Consider the following 6000-nt stretch of genomic DNA (forward strand, 5'->3'; position numbering starts at 1 on the left):
CCCCCCCCCCAACATTACAACCCACGACCCACATACCCCTAATCTAACCCAAACCCCCCTTAAATAAACCTAACACTAAGCCCCTGAAGATCTTCCTACCTTGTCTTCACCCTGCCAGGTTCACCGATCCGTCCTGAAGAGCTCCTCTGATGTCCTGATCCAAGCCCAATCGGGGGGGCTGAAGAGGTCCATGATCCGGCTGAAGTCTTCATCCAAGCGGTAGCTGAAGAGGTCCATGATCCGGCTGAAGTCTTCATCCAAGCGGGAGCTGAAGAGGTCCATGATCCGGATGAAGTCTTCTATCAACTGCATCTTCAATCTTCTTTCTTCCGGATCCATCTTGCAGACCTCCGACGCTGAACATCCTCTTCTCCTGACGCCTACTAGCCGAATGACGGTTCCTTTAAGGGACGTCATCCAACATGGCGTCCCTCGAATTCCGATCAGCCAATCAGATTGAGCTTGCATTCTATTGGCTGTTCCGATCAGCCAATAGAATGCGAGCTCAATCTGATTGGCTGATTGGATCAGCCAATCGGATTGAACTTGATTCTGATTGGCTGATTCCATCAGCCAATCAGAATATTCCTACCTTAATTCCGATTGGCTGATAGAATCCTATCAGCCAATCGGAATTCGAGGGACGCCATCTTGGATGACGTCCCTTAAAGTAACCGTCATTCGGCTAGTAGGCGTCGGGAGAAGAGGATGTTCCGCGTCGGAGGTCTGCAAGATGGATCCGGAAGAAAGAAGATTGAAGATGCAGTTGATAGAAGACTTCATCCGGATCATGGACCTCTTCAGCTCCCGCTTGGATGAAGACTTCAGGCGGATCATGGACCTCTTCAGCTCCCGCTTGGATGAAGACTTCAGCCGGATCATGGACCTCTTCAGCCCCCCGCTTGGGCTTGGATCAGGACATCGGAGGAGCTCTTCAGGACGGATCGGTGAACCTGGCAGGGTGAAGACAAGGTAGGAAGATCTTCAGGGGCTTAGTGTTAGGTTTATTTAAGGGGGGTTTGGGTTAGATTAGGGGTATGTGGGTGGTGGGTTGTAATGTTGGGGGGGGGTATTGTATGTTTTTTTTTTACAGGCAAAAGAGCTGAACTTCTTGGGGCATGCCCCGCAAAGGGCCCTGTTCAGGGCTGGTAAGGTTAAAGAGCTTTGAACTTTAGTAATTTAGAATAGGGTAGGGCATTTTTTTATTTTGGGGGGCTTTGTTATTTTATTAGGGGGCTTAGAGTAGGTGTAATTAGTTTAAAATTGTTGTAATATTTATCTTATGTTTGTAAATATTTTTTTATTTTTTGTAACTTAGTTCTTTTTTATTTTTTGTACTTTAGCTAGTTTATTTAATTGTATTTATTTGTAGGAATTGTATTTAATTAATTTATTGATAGTGTAGTGTTAGGTTTAATTGTAACTTAGGTTAGTATTTATTTTACAGGTAAGTTTGTAATTATTTTAACTATTTTAGCTATTAAATAGTTCTTAACTATTTAATAGCTATTGTACCTGGTTAAAATAAATACAAAGTTACCTGTAAAATAAATATAAATCCTAAAATAGCTATAATATAATTATAATTTATATTGTAGCTATATTAGGATTTATTTTACAGGTAAGCATTTATCTTTAAATAGGAATAATTTATTTAATAAGAGTTAATTAATTTCTTTAGATGTAAATTATATTTAACTTAGGGGGGTGTTAGTGTTAGGGTTAGACTTAGCTTTAGGGGTTAATACATTTATTAGAGTAGCGGTGAGCTCCAGTCGGCAGATTAGGGGTTAATAATTGAAGTTAGGTGTTGGCGATGTTAGGGAGGGCAGATTAGGGGTTAATACTATTTATTATAGGGTTAGTGAGGCGGATTAGGGGTTAATAACTTTATTATAGTAGCGCTCAGGTCCGGTCGGCAGATTAGGGGTTAATAAGTGTAGGCAGGTGGAGGCGACGTTGAGGGGGGCAGATTAGGGGTTAATAAATATAATATAGGGGTCGGCGGTGTTAGGGGCAGCAGATTAGGGGTACATAGCTATAATGTAGGTGGCGGCTCTTTGCGGTCGGCAGATTAGGGGTTAATTATTGTAGGTAGCTGGCGGCGACGTTGTGGGGGGCAGGTTAGGGGTTAATAAATATAATACAGGGGTCGGCGGTGTTAGGGGCAGCAGATTAGGGGTACATAAGGATAACGTAGGTGGCGGCGCTTTGCGGTCGGCAGATTAGGGGTTAATAAGTGTAGGGAGATGGAGGCGACGTTGTGGGGGGCAGGTTAGGGGTTAATAAATATAATACAGGGGTCGGCGGTGTTAGGGGCAGCAGATTAGGGGTACATAAGGATAACGTAGGTGGCGGCGCTTTGCGGTCGGCAGATTAGGGGTTAATAAGTGTAGGGAGATGGAGGCGACGTTGAGGGGGGCAGATTAGGGGTTAATAAATATAATACAGGGGTCGGCGGTGTTAGGGGGAGCAGATTAGGGGTACATAAGGATAACGTAGGTGGCGGTCGGCAGATTAGGGGTTAAAAAATTTTATTCGAGTGTCGGCGATGTGGGGGGACCTCGGTTTAGGGGTACATAGGTAGTTTATGGGTGTTAGTGTACTTTAGAGTACAGTAGTTAAGAGCTTTATAAAGCGGCGTTAGCCCAGAAAGCTCTTAACTACTGACTTTTTTCCTGCGACTGGAGTTTTGTCGTTAGATGTCTAACGCTCACTTCAGAAACGACTCTAAATACCGGAGTTAGAAAAATCCCATTGAAAAGATAGGATACGCAATTGACGTAAGGGGATCTGCGGTATGGAAAAGTCGCGGCTGAAAAGTGAGCGTTAGACCCTATTTTGAGTGACTCCAAATACCGGAGTTAGCCTAAAACCAGCGTTAGGAGCCTCTAACGCTGGTTTTCACGGCTAACGCCAAACTCCAAATCTAGGTCATAGAAAATACATTATAAAGTACAATTAAAGTCACAATAACACTGTCTAATAAAAAATATTTAAAAAAAATATTGCACACATAAGTTATAAGGGCTCAAAGATATAATATCTTGGGTGTTAGAAAAAAAAAAGCAGGCAAAGGGCTTCAACATTGAAATACGTACATATACATGTTTAAAGATGTATATGTGTCATGATTCTGTCCGTTCATTGCCGTGTTGCTGCGGCTCCCGGATCTTCTCTGTGTGAATGACGTCACGTTTCTTAGCAACGTGACGCTTCCTCCAACACACCCCTCTGATGACGTTGCCGCTCCTGCCTTTAAACCGCGGTGGGAGATCTTACTCGGGGCCCGCTTGTTTGTTCCCTTTGGAGTTTGTGAGTACCTTATCAAATTCTGTTTTCTTGTGTACCGACTTCTGCCTGCCTGACCAAGCCTCATGCCTTAACCCTTTTGCTGATATTTGGATACCGACTTCTGCCTGCCTGACCTTGCCTTTTGCCTTAACCCTTTTGCTGATATTTGGATGCCGACTTCTGCCTGCCTGACCTTGCCTTTTGCCTTTACCCTTTTGCTGATATTTGGATGCCGACTTCTGCCTGCCTGACCTTGCTTTTGCCTTTATCCTCAAACCTTCTCTTTGATAATTTAAACCTGCTTAAAGGGACATTTTACTTTTACAAGCTGCAAAAGAGAACTTTGCCTTTCTGTCTGTTATAAACCTGCTTAAAGGGACATTTTACTTTTACAAGCTGCATAAGAGAACTTTGCCTTTCTGTTTGTTATAAACCTGCTTAAAGGGACATTTACTTTACAAGCTGCATAAGAGAACTTTGCCTTTCTGTTTGTTATAAACCTGCTTAAAGGGACTTTTACTTTTACAAGCTGCAAAAGAGAACTTTGCCTTTGTTTTACAAGCCTGCTAAAGAGGACCTTTTTTCAAAGCTGCAAATAAGAGCATTTCCTTTATATTCTTTGAACTGCTTAAAGGGACGTTTTTTCCTTTGTGGCTTTCCAGCATTCTGGAACAATAATTATTTTTGTTATCCTTCTCATCTGTTTCCTGAGTGGGTCACGTCCTGGATATTTCTCAGTGTGCTAGCGTGTGCTTTCAATTCACGCTAGCAGTTGGGTTGCATCCCGGACTGATTCCAAAGCGGCTGACATTACAAACGGGCCATAAAAATGGACCCCACTGAATTATCCATGGCCGTGGCTCACCAGGGACAGCTATTGGGATCTCATGCCACTCACTTGCAGTCTCTGGACACTAAACTTGATCAAATAACTGCTCTTTTACAAAATTTGGTTGCTACTGCACCTCCCAATCCTAATCCCAATCCTAATCCTATTGAGGCATTACCTCCTTCGATTCCTAACAATCAGTCTCAGGTACAACTAAGTCCCAGGATACCTCTTCCGGATAAATATGATGGGAATCCTGAAGAATGTAGAGGCTTTCTGAATCAATGCCGTCTTCATTTCCGGAATAGCCCTACTCTTTTTGCTACTCCCTCTTCTAGAATCACATTTCTTATTTCCTTAATGAAAGGAAAAGCCTTGGCTTGGGTATCACCTTTGCTAGAAAAGAATGATCCTATACTTTTGGATGTTGATACATTTCTATCTATGTTTTCAAATGTATTCGATAAACCTGGAAGGTCATCCGCTGCTGAAGCCACTCTCCTGGATTTACGTCAAGGTAATCAACCAGTTTCTCAATACGCTATTGAGTTCCGCACCCTTGCCTCTGAAACCACTTGGAATCAGGGAGCACTCAGAGCCGCTTTTCGTAAAGGACTTTCTGAGCGTCTCAAGGATGAATTGGTGTATCGTGAACTTCCAGAGTCCTTAGAAGCCTTAATAAATCTTTGTATCAGTCTCGACGCCAGGTTTCGTGAACGCCAACAAGAAAAGGATAGAACACAGAGGTCTTCAACTCGAACCCCTTTTCGCTTGGCTCCTCGTTTTTCTAATCCAGTCACTCCTGCCTCTCCTACTACTGATCAGGCTGAACCTATGGAAGTGGGAACTATAAAATTAACTGAGACTGAACGCTTGAGAAGACGGACTCTTGGCTTATGCCTGTACTGTGGCCTTAAAGGGCATCTATTAAGGGATTGTCCTACTAGGCCAGTAAAAGCCAGGGCTTAACTCTAGTCCAGGGAACTGAGTTAAGCCAAAACAGTTGCCATTCCCTATACAAGAAACTTTTTGTTCCAGTAACCCTTCAAATTGGACAGAAGAAGATTCATACCCAAGCTCTAATCGATTCTGGTGCTGGAGGAGTGTTCATTGACTCTACATTCGTCTCTATTCACTCTATACCTTTACTAAAGAAAGAGTATTCAATTTCAGTCTCTACGGTCAGTGGAGATCCTTTGGGTTCTGGATATATTCAGTTTGCTACTCAACCCTTACTTCTCACCGTAGGAATACTTCATTCCGAGACAATTTGTTTTGATGTCATTCCCACTCCTCAATTTCCCCTTATCTTGGGTTTACCCTGGCTCCAAATTCACAATCCTATTTTCTCTTGGACTTTCGGTGAACTCACTTCCTGGGGATCTACATGCCAGACTAAATGTCTTCAAAAGATTACCAAGTTACCACTCACTATTGCTCTCACAGTCGAAACTCCGGACTCCCTACCTATGCCTTATCATGACTTTGTGGATGTTTTCTCCAAAAAAGAAGCTGAACGTCTTCCTCCTCACCGCCCTTTTGATTGCCCCATTGATCTCCTTTCCGGGGCTACCTATCCTCGAGGCAAGACATATCCACTTTCTAAACCTGAAAACATGGCTTTGGAAGAATATATTAAAGACAATCTGGCTAGAGGATTTATTCGACCCTCCTCTTCCCCTGTAGGGGCTGGTTTCTTTTTTGTAGGAAAAAAGGATGGCGGATTAAGACCCTGTATTGATTACCGAGGATTAAATCAGATTACCATCAAGAACAGTTATCCTCTACCCCTTATTCCTGAACTTTTTACTTATCTTCAGGGAGCCACCATATTCACCAAACTCGATCTACGTGGTGCATACAATCTGATCCGTATA

The sequence above is a fragment of the Bombina bombina genome, chromosome 11 (genome assembly GCF_027579735.1).
Source record: "Bombina bombina isolate aBomBom1 chromosome 11, aBomBom1.pri, whole genome shotgun sequence".
Taxonomy (NCBI): Eukaryota; Metazoa; Chordata; class Amphibia; order Anura; family Bombinatoridae; genus Bombina; species Bombina bombina.